This window comes from Pantherophis guttatus, chromosome 6 (genome assembly GCF_059756535.1).
Source record: "Pantherophis guttatus breed Tessera chromosome 6, ASM5975653v1, whole genome shotgun sequence".
Classification (NCBI taxonomy): Eukaryota; Metazoa; Chordata; class Lepidosauria; order Squamata; family Colubridae; genus Pantherophis; species Pantherophis guttatus.
The window spans coordinates 15,819,654-15,836,321 of NC_142068.1; the positions used below are offsets into that span (position 1 = coordinate 15,819,654).

Genomic DNA, 16,668 nt, shown 5'->3' on the forward strand with positions numbered 1-16,668 from the left:
AATAAACTTCCCCCTCCCTAGTGTCATCAGTCCCATTGTCCAATGAATATCTCTGGCTGGCTCTTCTCCACCAAGCCACCTGTTACGATGATCTTGGTTCCCACAGGAAAACCTTTTATTTTGACTGTAAACTGGGATATCTACTTCCCCCTTCCCCTTCTTTCTCAGGGCTTTGTGGCAACTGTAAGGCAGCACAAAATGGCTTCAGTCAGTTTCACTTCAGAGTTGACACAGCCATTATGAGAACTAATGAACCTGTGTGTGGTGACCCAGGAAAGAATGGTGAATAGGCAATATGCAGTGGTGGGATCCTGCCAGATTAACAACTAGTTCAGTGACTGCACGCTTCATGATCTATTCTGCACTATTCTGCAATTTTCTGAAAATAAAACAAAAACGGATAAAAGGAGAATATTTGTAGCTCAGGGTTGAGGTGAGCTTGGTTGTTTTCTTGCAGACATTTCATTACCCAAACTAGGTAACATCATCAGTGCACTGGGGATGTACTAGCACGTTATAGAATAAGGCGGCATCAAAAGCATACTGAATAAAGAGCACACTTTCTGAAAGCCTTAACATGAGCAGACATTATATTGATACATTATCTCTATAAAACTAAAAATTATGAGGAGAAAACATGCCTAAATATTGTAACTATGCTTTTTGTCATAAACATACTGTTGCAATGATAATATTGGAATCTAGGAGTAAATTCTTAATAACAGAGTCAAGGGTAAAAAATTCCACATTGGTTTTTGAATCCTTTTGATGACAATCACGATGAAAAGTATGAATGTATTACTATACATTGGTTGTGGTCAAAGATTATCCAGGTGCACAAAACTGGAATCAGTGTCCATGCGAACAATGAAGGAGGGATTGATTGGGGTTTTGGATATGCACAAAATGGAAGAAAAATGACTGGTGATTCTAGCCATTGTTTGTTTATCTCTGCAACTTTAGCTGAAAAGAATCAGAATTATTTTTCTACTCTGGAGACCTGAAATTCATACCTATTATATGTAAAAGGAGCTGAACAATGCAGAGTCTAATTTCCTTCCTCATCAAAAGGAGGATTCAATCTTGTTCACCCAAGCAGTGTTCCACAGGTTCAGCTGTGGAAAATTTAAATGGGAAGAGAGGGTGAACACTGAGATGATTTGAAACAAGCATTTGTTTTCTCTGCAAAACTTCAGCACATTCAGTCCTATAAAATAATAGTCCTCCACCCAAAAAAATAATATATCCCAAACTTTTGCATTTGCATTTCCTAGACCTTTATTTCAGTGGATATACTAATTGTGTCTGATCTAAGAAGTTGCAAACAGATGCAACATAAATGTTCTTGTATGCTTCAAGAACTTTTGCCGTTCAATTCTGATAACATTTAAAAATTGCATAAAGGGACTATTTGGGCATCTCACACACTTCAAAATACAACCCCATTGCTTGGATTAGTTTGTGCCCCACAAGTTTTTTTCTTTTTTCTTTTTTTTTTATTGAAAAGTTTTATAAGAAATACAAACAATTTTCTCCCCCCCCCACCCTTTCCCCTTCCCCACATAATAGAAATTGTACATTTTCTTATACATAAGAAATCCTACATATACATATACATGTTTCCCTTAAAGAAAACATTAAAATAAGACATTTTAATTACATTCGGAGTTGCTCTTCTTCTCTTTCTCCCCTCATTCCACAACAAACCTTCTTCTTCTCCTCCTTTCTTTCCCTTCCCTCCCTCCTCTTCTCTCCTACTTTTTCCTGCCTCCTCTCCCACCTCATCCTACTTCCTTTCCCTTCCCCCACTTCTCTCTTCTTTCCCCCCTTCTCGCCTTCACTCCTACTCCTGTCCCCTTCCCTTCCCTTCCCTTCCTCCTCTCCTTTCTTCCATTCCTCACCCTCCCTCTCCTCTTCCTACCCCCTCCTCCTCTCTCCTTTCTAACTTCTTTGCTGTGAAATATTTTCCTCCTTTAGTGTCTGAGCAACTCCTAGATTCTACTCATAGAATATACTTTCTTCTGCTACAACATTTCTCTATTGACCACTTCCCCCCCCCATCCCTTATCCCACCCTCCCCATCCCCCCCCCAACTTCCCAGAGCAAAAACAGGGTATAGCATCTAACAAACATATGCTAAAATAAACAAACAAATTATAAAGTTCAAAACTCTCACATGTTCTTTAACTCCCTTGCTCCAATTCATCAACTTCCCTTTTATATATTCTCAAAAACAATTAAATTAAGTTCATTCTTCCTACTTATAAAAAAATTTTTTTTCCTTGATGTATAATCCGATATTTTAGCAGTCTTACAAATAGTAAAAATCATGAATAAATTCCATTTCTATACCCTCGAACATCATTCTTTTTAAACATCACTCCCTAGTGAAATTCTGAGTTTAACATTAATCCTCTTCCTTCAAAGAGAGAAAAGAAAGAGAAAAAGAAAAAAGAAAGAAAAATTTTTCATCTTAAAATCTTAGACATTTTATCTCATATATCTTTTAAAATAATATAGTCTTATGTTAAGCATTTTAAAAATCTCTTGGTACCTTTGAAACACTTGTTTACCAAATATAAATTTCAGAATCTACAGGAAGATGTTTTTCAAATTTTCAATTAACCGTCTTAATACCTCTAACTTTTTAGAGAGCAGCCCTTTACTATCCAAAACTAATTATCATTCTGCAATAAAATTCTGAATTTAACATTAATCCTCTTCGCTTCAAAGGGTTAGGCATCTTAAAAGCTTATACAATTTATCTCATATATCTTTTAAAATAATATAACCTTATGTTAAACATTTTATAAATCTCTTAATACCATTAAAACACATATTTGTCCGATGCCAATTTCAAAATCCACAGGAAAATATCTTTCTTAATCTTCTGTTCTTCTCTTCTTTCTATATTTTTTTCAATCCTTTTTTTTTTTGATAAATTCTTTCAGCAGCCCCCCCAATTTTATTTTTGAAACTTTTAAAATGGTGATTTGAGGTTGATGTTTCTGAAATACTCGCTCTCTTCTTGAGGTCGCGTTTTTTAACTTGAAGTCCCCAGTTCGTCTCTTCTTGCTTGTATAATCAGTCAGTCCATTTCTTTGTCCATATAGCCAAAATTTGTTGCCATAAAGATTGTCAGCTTGCAATAAAGAAACTATTTGTTGCTTTTCTGTCATTTGAATGGAAACATTCACCAAAATCTTTGTTTCAACTGTACCAGCCAGTCTCTTAATCCTGTCCATCTCCTGATCTTCCAAAAACAAATTCTTCTGAATAATTTCCTACTGTCCCTCTAACAACTGCTTATATTTTCCTGAGCTGTTTTTTGAAAAAACCCTTTCAATTGTATTCAACAGGGCTGAAGTAAAAGAGTCTAAAAGTTCTTGAAAAGCCTGGACTGTCACAGCTTGGGAATTTGCTGATTCACCAGCCCTGTTGTCAACAATATTTCAGCCACTTTGTATTCATCCAGCTATCAGGATAACAATTCAACTCTTTTCCAGACAGTATAAAAACCAAATTTTAGTTAAAGTCAGTACCAAATTCTTTTCCTCAATATCAAATTCTTTCCATGGACGCTTCCACTTTAAAAATTTCTCTTAGGATGTAATCCAGTAGCTGTATCACTGTTGCAAACTTTAACAAGCCTTAACAAGCACTTTCCCTGGTAGTTTCCTCCTCCCGCCCTCAGGCGCCATTTTCTGCATTTTAAAATGGAGTTAAAGTGTTACTTGCAAGTTTTCCTTTTTGTTTTCTCCTGATTTGCTCTGTCTGCGATCAAAGTAAAGATGTTAAAAGTCCCCCCCCCCCCCGTTGATTTTCAGCAGATTTTGGTCACAGCTTTTAGCTCCGCTTTGGCGGAGTAGTCTCTGGTCCGGAGCAGCTTGACAGGCTTCAATAGGGAGCCCACACCCTTTGAGCCCCAGGATTTCTCCTAGCGCGCTTGGGGGGCTCTACCTCCGCCTGTCGACTTTTCTCTCTCCCCTTTGCCCGGGGAGAGGGTTCCAAGCCTCCAGACAGCTGTTTTTTGGCTGTTCTGGGGCTTTTACGGAACCAGGGATCGGGCGCTCATAAAAGAGCGTCTTCAAAGCTTGCAGAGCCAAGCGGAAGTTCTAGTTTTTTTTCTTGTGAACCCAAAGCAAAATGAGTTAATTCAATCATCAGGCTCCATCTATAGTATGTACAAATCCAAAAAGGAAGTAAAATAATAATAATACAATGCAACTGATAAAACGTTCCCCATTGGAGCTGTTGAACTGTGGGAGTGTCTACCTGTTAAAATCATCATTTGGAGGTTTTCAAGTAAAGATTGGACAACTGCTTGTCTGGTCCATACGAAGATGCTATCTTGGGCAACATGATGGACTAGAAAATGTCGAAGATGCATCTTATGTTTCTGTAATCAGGTACACTCCAGATGTGTTGGACTGTAATTGCTATACTATCTGGGAGTATGGGAAATTGTGGTCCAATAGATCAGGAAGGCACTAGCCTGGAGAGACTTAACCTAGTCCAGTGATGGTGAACCTTTTTTTTCTCGGGTGCCAGCCAAAAGCACGCGCGCGCCCCCACACCCATAATGCAATGCCCCATACACATGCCCTGCCCCCCTGCACATGAGCATGCAATCCCCCCACACTGCTCCATCCCCCTGTGCTCCCCCCGTGCTGGTTTGTGAAACCCCCCCATGTTCCCCCCACACATACGCGCATGACCCCCCCCCACGCCTTGTTTTGGGCCTAGTAGGCCTCCCTGAAGCCTCTGGAGGCCGGAAATGGCTCATTTCCAGACTTCCAGTAGGCCCGTTTTTCACCTTCCCAGAGCCTCCGTGCGAGCCCTATACTTACCTGGCATCCAAAATGGGCCACGTGGAGACTCCTAGGAGGGGAGGGGCAGCATGGGCATGCATGCACATCTCCCACATACACAGCAGAGACCCAAAAATCAGCTGGCCAGTGGGAGGTGAGCATACATGCACAGTGGAGCTAATCTAGGGCGACAGCTCATGTGCCCGCAGAAATGGCTCTGTGTGCCACCTGTGGCATGTGTGCCATAGATTTGCCATCACAAACCTATCTATAGTATTTTCTACGCCACAATATGTATTAACAAAATGAAATTCACTGTACAGAAAAGTAAGGTTTTACACTTAGTCAAGAAGAACCCGAAGTACAGATATAAAAAAGGTGGAACCTGACTCCATAGCAGTAACTGTGAGAGGGTTCTTGCAGTCCTAGTGGACAATCACTTAAATATGAGCCAACAATATACGGCAGCAGCCAAAACAGCCAACCTAGGGTTGCATTAATAGAGGGATAGAACGAAGATCCCATGAAGTATTAATACTGCTTTATAAAGCCTTAGTAAGAACACACTTGGAATACTGCATCCAGTTTTGGTCGCCACAATGTAAAAAAGATGTTGAGACGCTAGAAAGAGTGCAGAGAAGAGCAACAAAAATGATTAGGGGACTGGAGGCTAAAATATATAAAGAACGGTTGCTGGAATTAGGTATGTCTGGTTTAAGGACTAGGGGTCACATGATAGCAGCGTTTCAAGATTTGAGGGGCTACCATAAAGAAAAAGAGATCAACCTATTCCCCAAAGCACAACACATGAAGCACTGGATGAAAAGTAAACAAGGAAAGAAATAACCGAAAACTAAAGAGAAATTAACCAGTGGAAGAGCATGCCTTCAGAGGTTGTGGGTGCTCCATCATTGGAGACTTTAAGAGACTCGACAGCCAATTGTCTGAAATGGTATAGGGTCTCCTACTAGAGCAGAGGGTTGGACTGGAAGACCTCCAAGGTCCCTTTCAACTCTGTTATTCTCTGTTCTATAGGGTAGGTTATTAATCTACTTAGATGAGAACACGTAGAATACAGTTCAATTTGTCTATATCTGCAAAATTCTTAATGTAAAAGGCTACATTATCAATTAATCATTAATTGCACACAGATTTAAAAAACATAATCCAAACATATTGAAAACAAATAATTAAATACTCTTCTGGATGACTAACTGAAGGCAATGCTGTTAAGCAATAAAGTTAAAATTATTATGACAAACCCACCAATCATATTACCATGAAGCCTATTTGTAGGTTGTCAGGTCCCCTTTAAATGAATGCAGGACAGCATTAAAATCCAGCATATTAAAAAAAGGAATACCATATTAAAAATAAAAAAATAAAAATAATATGCCTTTGTGCAAGATGAATCACATTTATTTGCATTATGCAGATTAATACGTCAGACCAATTAATTCCCAGTTTTCTCAGAATTTAATAGAGCATGAAACAGAACCAAGCAAGCTACGTAGCAAGTTGGTATCAGTGGCAAATAAAACTTGGTAGTAAATCATGTTCTGAATGCTGCAAAGATTTAAGAGCAGGATCTTGCAGACTTAAGTGTTCTTATTAAGGAGTAGCTTTAACTGAATTCAGATCAGTATTTACTTTCAGAATAAACTTCCACTGAAAACTAGAAGCTTTGCTATTCCAATAGATATCGTTAAAACATTCTATGGCAGAAATTTAATCAACCGGAGTGTATGAACCACATTTAATGAGACGATTTCAATCACAATGAAGTGCAAATTCCAAGCACATTATAAAGTAAATGCAAACAGGTAATCCACATATACAGGTAGTCCTCAACTTATAATAGTTCATTTAGGTTAGGTTAGTTTAGGTTAGGTTTAGTTTATTAAACTTCTATACCGTCCTTCTCCCGAAGGACTCAGGGCGGTGTACAGCCATATTAAAATAAACATATACTCACAAAATTTAAAAAAAACAATTTAAAATAAATATATAAATTTGGCCCTTATGTTAAAAACTACAAACACCCAATTTAAAATTCATTTTCTAAGCCAGCCCGGCCTGTTGGAACAAAAGAGTCTTAAGGGCACGGCGTAAGGATCATGCGAACCTCCAGGGACAGTTCATTCCAGAGGGCAGGTGTCCCCACAGAGAAGGCTCTCCCCCTGGGTGTCGCTAGTTGACATTGTTTGGCCGACTCATATTTATGATGGTTGCAGAGTCCTGGGGTCATGTGATCACCTTTTGTGACCTTCTGATAAGCAAAGTCAATGGGGAAGCCAGATTCACTTAACAACCATGTTACTAACTTACCTGGGGTGAGAAACATCAAAAATTCACAAAATTAACAACTGTCTCACTTAGCAACAGAAATTTTGGGCTCAATAGTGGTCATAATTTGAGGACGTGTACCAGCTGATCCTAATTCATATCTTAGTCAGAAAACAGGATCAACAATGTAAACCAACTCTTCTTGTTTCTATGAGTTTTACTCTCTACACAATCCCAAAGCAAGATCCTTTGGAGATCTGTTAATTTTCTTCAAAATTAGGTACTAATTCCTTATATTCTAAAGTTACTCCCAAATAAATTTCCTTAAGAGTATAGCTTTATTGCTGTATATGCTCCTAAAAAGGTATTGCTGAGGTTAGTTGGGCTTACGGCTTAATAAAGCTGCCACTGAACCATTAAATCCAGTGTGGGGTTTATTTCTGTACAGTCATAAAGTCAGGCTAGGACTCTACTTATATATTACTTTCACCTAAATTAAATATGTTCATGTGATATTAATCTCATCTACGCTAGATAAAACCTTGTTTTATAACTGACACATTCAATCATAAACTAGCCACAGATCTGTACAACACCAAATGCTAAATTGTTGTTGGCTACTTTAGTTTAATGTATTATGCAAAGAGTAATTGTGTTTGACAAAAGGCATGGTAAAACATAGTTCCTTTGGGGATTCAATAAACCACAAACGTTTTGGTTTTCATAACCCACTAAATCATAAAATATGGCTAGCAAACCACCATTGATAGATTCTCAAAATACATCAAACCCAAAGAAAATTTAATCCCACTAGGGTTTGGCATGAAGAGCCTAATGCTGGGTAAGATTGAGGGCAAAAGAAGAAGAGGACGACAGAGAATGAGGTGGCTGGATGGAGTCACTGAGGCAGTCAGCGTGAGCTTAAATGGACTCCAGAGGATGGCAGAGGACAGGAAGGCCTGGAGGAACATTGTCCATGAGGTCGCAATGGGTTGGACACGACTTCGCAACTAACAACAAGGGTTTGGCATGTTGAGTGAACCCAACTTAAACCCGTCTTGTGCAATCAAAATGCCAGTGAAAAAATGCACACGATCAGAGTGGATGGCACAAACTATATCTGTAACCAGAATCTATGGAAAGAGTCATTGAGGTCATGTTTGTCCCAAAGGTGCTTTTTCAAGAGGCAACTGGTTTTTCTTTCAAGACATTTTGCTTTTCATCCAAGAAGTTTCTTCAGCTCTGACTGGATGAGAAGCGAAACGTCTTCAAACAAAAACCAGAAAGTCCAGTTGCCTCTTGAAAAAGCACCTTTGGGACAACTATAACCAGGAAGATTTTTCTGCAGGTCCTGTAAAGGTGATACAAACATTTTACCTTTACTGCAGCAGGAATCCTTTATCCGCAAAAATGGAAAGATTTATCCATCCTCACACTGAAAGAATGTATAGGAAAAGTAACGGAGCTATCAAAAATGGCAAAATTAACTGTTTTAATTAACAAATATATGTAGTTTTGTTTCTACTTGGAAATTGCTTCTAAACGTGCTCAAGACAGGGGGGAAAAAATGAAATCTTGACTTTGAGATTTGCCCACTGATTTGTTGTTACAAAAATGGCTAGTATGTAAAAAGTAAAAACTTGAGGCTGTAATTTTATTTTTTTTTATTCTATTATGCTGAAAAAGTTGGAAGTCTGTGGCTTTTCTTTTTCTCTTTTATCCTGTACTTTTCTTTCCCCATTTTTCCCTACTATGTTTCTTTTCATTTGCATCTTAATGAAAATGTGTTTAAATAAAACATTCCCCGTTTTCCGCAAAATAAGACATTCCCTGATAATAAGCCCAATGGGGCTTTTGAGCGCATGGCAATAAGGCCAAGCGTTTATTTCAGGGTTCAAAAAAAAATATAAGACAGAGTCTTATTTTCAGGGAAACACGGTATTTAAATTAAAAAAAAAGATGAACCTGGAAATTGGCTAACCAGTTAAAGCTTTGTTAAACAAAACAAAACCCACAAAGAGGACATGTCCCTATTAGGGTATTTGTTTGTTCTAGCGTAGTGATTATGATGGTAATAGTATGCTCTTTGGAGTTGGTTTTGATCGGGGTTATCGGATTTAAGTAACTTTCCCCCCCCTTTTATAGCACCTAATCATTGGCCTGTACTACAGTAGGTGGCAGCACCTACCCAACCTTGGCCGATCGCAAGAAAGCTGCACAGCACCAGCCTTGATTAATAGTTTTGATGGAAGACCACTAAGAAACCCTAGCATATATAAAATTCGTTGAAAAGAAATCCTGGAGGAGTCCAGCGGCCAACTACTTCTTGAATTGTTGCTAAGCAAGGACCTACCCTGATTAAACCTCGCAACCTGGCTATATATATATATATATAAATATATAGATATTTGCAAGCCTACACTCAGCTGAGCCCTACCTCGGAGAGATCTCGTAGGAAAATCGGAAAACCCAACCTCCGCAAAACCCAAGCACAAGATCAGCTTAGCGGACCGTTTCCTTCCCCCCCGAGTTGCATTGCAGACAACCGCTGCTCGGTTCGGCCAAGAGGCTCAAGTTAATCTCGGCGTCCGATTTAAGCCGTGGCACGAGCATTTTTTACGTGGCCTTTCCTCTCTCTCTCGCTCTCTCTAATCTTCTACGTCGTGCTGGACAATTCCCAGCCCGCTGCCCTGCTTCTCACAGCACCAGGTCGAGGAAGGCTACAAGGGACACTCGTGTTGGTTTTATTTTTTTAAACAAGAAGCAGTTAGCTAAAAGTCGTGTGTAGACCGGTCTTCAAATGACAGCTCAAACTCTTCTCAATAAAAAAAAAAAAAAAAAAAAAAAATCCTCAGCCCCCCCTCTGTGCAAAAGAGCTCCGCCGACTGCATTGGGGTCGAGGAGGTGGGGGGGGCTTTAGGATCCTCCACTTTCTCCCCATTTTTTTTTCTTTTTTTCCTTCTTCTCACGACCGGGTCACCTCATTCTAGCCTCTCCAGAGGGAAAAAAGTGTGTGTGTGGGGGGGGAGAGAAGACAACCCGAGCCAAGCCCAACCGTGAGAAACCCCTTTGGCTCTGGAAATGCCGCCACTACACATATAAAAGTTGCGGCTGCCTGACGAGAACGACGGCGGCGGCGGCTGCAATAGCAGCAGCAACAGCGGCGCGCGCGCCCTCCCGCCGACCTGGTCCCGGAACGTCGCGCGCCGCCACTGCGTAGCGAGGGAGCGCACGCGCGCGCGCGCGCCTCGTCTCTGGACTTCTTCCAACTTTCCGCTCACCAACTACGGTCTTCGGCTCTTCCCTCAACCCACCCCCTCCCCCTCCTCCTCTCCTCTCCCATCCCCTCGGGGTCGGCTGCGTTTACCTTAAAAAGGAAGGAGGCCGGACGCTGTAACGGCGACACTGGGCTGTCCAGAGGAGAGGGGGAGGGAGGAGAGGAAAGGGGTTTCAGCAGCCGTAAAGCGGGAGGGAGGGAGGGAGGGAGAGAGAATGAAGCGCTTTTTTTCCCCTTGCTCACCCTCCCGCCGCCCAGCTCACCCCCCCCCCCATCCCACCCCGCCCTGCCCCGTGGCTGCTCTGTGCTTATGATACAGAAGGATGGAATGGGCAGGAGCGGGCCGGCCGCGAAAAGCGGCCGAAGGGCGGCGGGAAGTTTCCTCAGCGATCCGGGAGAAGGCGAAGCTGAAAAGCAGGGAAGGGAACGGAGTTTGCGGAGCTAAACCGGAGGTCGGAGCGAGAGAAAGATGCTACAAGTAGCAAAGCTGGTTCCTGAAAATGGAAAACATTGATTCTTAACGTGGGAATTTTCGGGGACTTGAAATCAGAGGACCGATTTTTAAAAAATATTTATTTTATTTTATTTTAATTTATTTATTTATTTGTTTGTTTGTTTGTTTGTTTGTTTTATATCCCGCCTTTATTTTATTTATTTAGTTATTTATTTATAAATTTATTTGCCGCCTACCTCATAGCCAACAACTTACAACAGAAAAGTTTTATAAATACAGGTAGTCCTTGACTTAGGACCACAATGGGGCCCAACATCCCTGTTGTTAAGTGAGACATTTGTTAAGTGAGTTTTGTGACTTTTTTTTTTTAACGGCCTTTCGGACCCCAGTTGTTAAGTGAACCACTGCGGTTAAGTTAGTGACCCGGTTGTTAAGTGAATCTGGCTTCTCCGTTGGCTTTGCCTGCTGGAAGGTCGCAAAAGGGGGTCACATGACCTTGGAACACAGCAATGGTTGTAAGTATGAACCAGCTGCCAGGCATCTGAATTTTGATCACATGATCATGGGGATACTGCAAAGGTACCTGTGAAAAACGGTCGTAAGTCACTTTTTTCAGTACCATTGTAAGTTTGCAACAGTCACTGGCCTAAAGTCACCAAGCTGTTTTTTATGGCTAAAGTGGGATTAGAACTCACAGTCTCCCAAATTGTAGCCTACAAATATAATAAACAGCCTAGAAATTAAAACGTATGAAGAATGGCTGAGGGAATTACCGTATTTTTCGGATCATAAGACTCACTGAGTATAAGATTCACCAGGATTTCAAGAAGAAAACAAGAAGAAAAAGGGTTTTGCCCTCCCCAGCCCCCAGGAAGTCTCTGCAGGCCTCCTAAACCCTCTGTGCGTCCCGTTTTTGCAAAAAATGAGCCCGTTTTTCACAAAAATGGGATGTGCAGAGAGTTGATGCATGGGGGGGGGTGGGGAGGCGAAAACCAGGTCCGTTTTTTGCCTTCCAAACCCCCCAGGTGTTTTTGCCCTCCCCATCCCCCAGGAGCACTCTGCAAGCCTCCCAAACCCTTTGCACACCCCGTTTTTGCAAAAAAACTCGCCCGTTTTTTGCCTCCCAACACCCCCCCCACGTCGTGTTTTTGCTCTCCCCAGCCCCCAGGAGCACTCTGCAGGCCTCCCAAACTCTCTGCCCACCCCATTTTTGTGAAAAATGGGCCTGTTTTTGGCGAAAATGGGACCTGCAGGGTGGGGTTTTTGTATTCGGTGTATAAGATGCACCAACATTTCCACCGTCTTTTGCGGGGTGGAGTGTATCTTATACTCCGTAAAGTACGGTAGCTATATCTGGCCTATTGAAGAGAAGAATTAGGAGGGGACATGAAAACTCTCTTGAAAGAATTAGGAGGGGACATGAAAACTACTTGAAGGACTGTCACAGAAGAGAGAAGATTGACTTATTCTCCAAAGCTCCAGAGGGCAGGACAAGTAATAGATAGAAGCCTGTTAACGAAAGATCCAACCTAGAAGCAAGGAGAAATTTTCTGACAGAACAATTAATGGAAACTTGCCTCCTCGAGTTGTGGGTGCTCCATCACTGGAGGTTTTCAAAACTGGACTGGAGAACCATTTGACTGGGATACTATAAGGCTTCTGCCTTCAGCTGGACCAGAAGCCTTCTGAGGTCCCTTCTATGAATTTCATAGATTCGATAAGACACTACCTTGACATGGTTGTCAGGCTTGCATGCTCTGAAGAAGATGACCACTTTGCCAGAGGATCAACCATACTGGACAGGTCTCATCAGAGGAGCCAGAAAAAGAGTATCTCTCCCATAAACAATATGGTGAAAGGTAATTTGCAGAAACCCATACTGGATTGGTCATTGTCCAAGGCAACAAAGACCAAGCTAGATGTTGGAGTTCCTGGATGCTGGTGACAAACAGGCTGCTGGATTTAGGACTGTTGGCTGAGCAAACACAACCAAGAGCTGCAGGTCTAGTGGAGCAAAAAAGTGTTTTATCACTCTCAAATATAGAAAGACTGAAAACAACAACAAAATAAATGATCTGCTGTTATAAATCATATCCAATGAGAAGAGAATACCTGAAAAGAATGTGTCAGTTCTGGAAAGAACAACATTGAGAATCAGAAATCATTCAGAGCCGACTGCAGAATAAAACAATGCAAACTTTAAGGATGATATTGAAATGGGACTTGGCAGAGAGAAAAAAATACTACTTAGACAGAAATGTTGCAATTACTGGAACAGCACGCAATAAAGTTCAACTTCTGTTTTGCTACTCCCCACTCAGTTACTATATTCTTCGCCTCCTTTTCTTTCTCATGTACTAGCCGCTACCTCCTACATACTCCAATCTGTTTTATCCTTTAAAATCTTGGTACATAATTGTTATGGCCCATAATTTCTTCAAACTCTGAAGAAAATAATCAAAAACATGGAAAACAGCTCTATGTGATGCTCTGGGGCCACACATTTTTTAAATGTAAGGGCAAATTCCTTTGGAGTCTGAAATGTACTCCAGTGTAAATACATACATTTGCTTTGAAATGAATTGTGACCTGCCTGGATCGTCTACAAAACAACAAGATTGGCAATTCAGAATTCCTTATGTTTGTAGATTCATTCATTGCTGCTAAAGTTGCTATTATAATTTGCTACTTATAATCTACCTTAAATTATGAGTGACATAATGGGGCACATTTAAGTAAAATAAATAGTTATATAGCTAAATCAATATTTTTTTAAAAAAAATTCTTTTACCGCATACATTGATTTCAGTGAATCAGATTAATTTCCCATCTCATGCTAAAATAAGGCATTCTTGTTTGTAAAAATAATTGGTCTCACCCCCTTCTCTCATCCAAGGAACCAGCATATTCTCTCTTGTCTGTGAAAACAACTGGCTGACTAATCACTGGATATCACAGTGTGTTGTTGTATCCTCTGGAATTCGTGCTCTTTTGAGAAAAAGTAAGAAGTTCTTAGGGAGTGAAGGAACAATGAGATTGAACAGTGGAGTTGACAATGGAATTCAATAAATGGAAGAGACCGACGTGTGACCTGAAAAAGAAGTATATTTTTAGGGACTACATGATGTGCTCACTGTGTGAAGTGAAAATGTCCTTTCCTGGTTAGCTGCTGATTGTCCTCCCTATCATATTCTCAATTGTGGAGCTGCTTAGCAAGCAGAGACTGCTGTAAGCCTATAAGTCAGTTTGTTTCAAAGGAACAAATCTGAGAATATTAATAGGAGTTTGCTAGGGGATTTTAAGTGAGAAACCTTTTGTTGTTGATATTATTGTTATATCTCTTTTATTCATTAAACAAGAAACCCAGTCAACTGAACATTTAAAAATGTATCACAAATATCATTGACTGGCACTGATGATTGATACATACAGTTGCTGCCAGCATCCTAGGCATCAACCAAGTATCTTCTTAAAATGTATGATGTTCCGAATAGCGCAGTTTTTTGCAGTTTCGCTGGTGTTATTTGCAGGAAGCTGCAATTTCTTCATGTATTTTGTACAATTCTTGGACATGGTACCAAGTGCCCCAATCGCAATGGTATCACTGTTACATGGCCAGGTCACAATATTTCATGATTCTTTCCAGTTCTTTTCCTTCGAGTCTGGCGTCTCCTGGTACAGCGATATCAATAAATTGTACGCTTCAGTTTTGACAACTGTGAAAACTTGTTGTTGTTGTTGTTGTTGTTGTTGTTATTATTATTATTATTATTATTATTATTATTATTATTATTATTATTATTTTCATTAAACATGAAACTCGGTCAACTGAACATTTAAAAATGTGTCACAAATACGATTGACTGGTGTAGTTTCGATGGCCAGGTTGCGATATTTCATTTTTTCCAGTTCTTTTTCTTCGACTCTGGCATCTCCTGGTACAGTGATGTCAATAAACTGTATGCTTTGACCGTCAAAATCTGTGATATCTGGCATGTTGTGTTCCAAATGACGATCTGTCTGTATTCAAAAATCCCGCAAGATCTTCACTGTCTCATTTTCGATAACTTTTTCCACTTTGTGCTCCCATGACTTTTCAGATACAGGTATGTAGTATGTTTTACATAATGACCAGTGGACTAATTTAGCAACTAGATCATGTCTCCACTGGTCATTATTATTATTATTTACTTTATTATTTACATCATCATCATCATTATTATTACTATTATTATTATTATTATTATGTCATTTCTATCACTGTAACAGTGACTCCAGGTGGATTATAGCATAATAAAAAGATAATACAAAACAGTTAAAAATTAAGGAAAAAACCCTAAGAGAACAATTGACATCGGGATAGAGATCTCTCTAACCCATCAGCCACTACATGCACTGGGTCCCAAGCAGGGGCAGGTTCCAAATCCCATTTGCTCGTGCACGCATGTGTGACACTTTTGCGCATTCACAGAAGCGTCCAATTTGGCAGAGCCAAGTTGATCACAATATAAGATATTGGAACCTGTACCAAAATAGTAAAAAATAAAAAAAGCTAAATAAAAAAATCGAAAAGAAAAAAGCTAAAAATGAGAATTATTAATACAAAGCTATAAAATTGTGACTTCAATATCTAAAACTACAAAATAATTGTTAAAATTATATATAAATCTCATGTTAATAATATAGAAGTGCCTATATATATTTTAAACAGTACAGTGGTACCTCTGTCAGGAGATCTTCAAGAAAGTCTTGCTTTTCTTACCAAAGACAAACTTTGTCTTTCAGGAAAGAGGAGGAGAAGGAGAAAGGAGGAGAGGGAGAGAGAGGAATGGAAGAAAGGGGAAGGAGAGGAAGAAAGGATAGGGAACAAGAGCAAGAGAAGGTGAAAAAGGGGGGAAAGGGGAGGAGTGGGGAAGAGGAAGGGGAAGTAGGGGAGGAGAGGAGGAGGAAGAAAGAAGAGAGGAGGGAGGGATAGGAAAGAAAGAAGAAGAAGGTTTGTTGTGAAAAGAGGGTAGAAGAGCAACCCTAAATGTAATTAAAATATCTTATTTTTATGCTTTCATTAGAAAAAAATATGTATATATATGATCAATTATGAATAAGAGAATGTACATTACAATATGTATAAGAAATAAAAATAAAAAACTTTTTTCAAAAAATCTTTCTCTTTCACAAAGTGATGGAAAGTATTTCCGCTTTCCTTAAGTCAATAAGTTTTTGAGTTTTAAAGAAAAGTAAAACTGAGTGTAGCTAAATACATGTTTTAGAGTTTAAGAAAGCAATCATAAAGAAGATTATATGGGAAAAAATCAGAAGGAAAGAAAACCACTGAACTTGGAAAGGAATTCCTTAAAAAGAAAGCACTTAAAAGCAAATTTTTAAATTCTTTCAGTGAAGAAAAATGGAACGCAGCAGAAGAAACCAATGACATCTCAAACACATTTATTAAAATTCTGAAAATGAAAAAAATATATATGGGTAATGTAAAAAGTGGGATCTTCAAGGAGAAGTAGAAAAGTAGCCTGGAATTGTACAGATGGTGTTTGAAAAGCTAAAATTCCAAATGAGCTGAGGTACAAAAAGGAGAGAAATAATAAGTGTATCAGCTGCTCAGCAGAAGAGAAAAATGCTAAGAATTTGCAGGAAGTCCTCTTATTTAACCCAGTTCTGAGAAGAAGACCATCTTCGGTCTGACCTAAGCATAGTACATAAAATCATCTGCTACAATGTCCTACCAGCCAATAAATACTTCAGCTTCAACCAAAACAGTACAAGAGCACACAATAGATACAAGCTCATGGTAAACAGATCCAAACTAGACTGCAGAAAATATGACTTCA

At 39.7% G+C, this 16,668-nt stretch overlaps 1 protein-coding gene across 1 annotated transcript in view; it reads right to left on the reverse strand.

Moving 5' to 3' along the window:
* Nucleotides 1–10,550, reverse strand: part of NAALADL2 (N-acetylated alpha-linked acidic dipeptidase like 2) — a 934,597-nt gene extending 924,047 nt beyond the window's left edge. The window contains exon 1 of the mRNA XM_087872505.1: nt 10,465–10,550. The gene's annotated coding sequence lies outside the window, so the exon portion shown is untranslated. The remainder of the gene's footprint in view (nt 1–10,464) is intronic.
* Nucleotides 10,551–16,668: the final 6,118 nt, after the last annotated feature.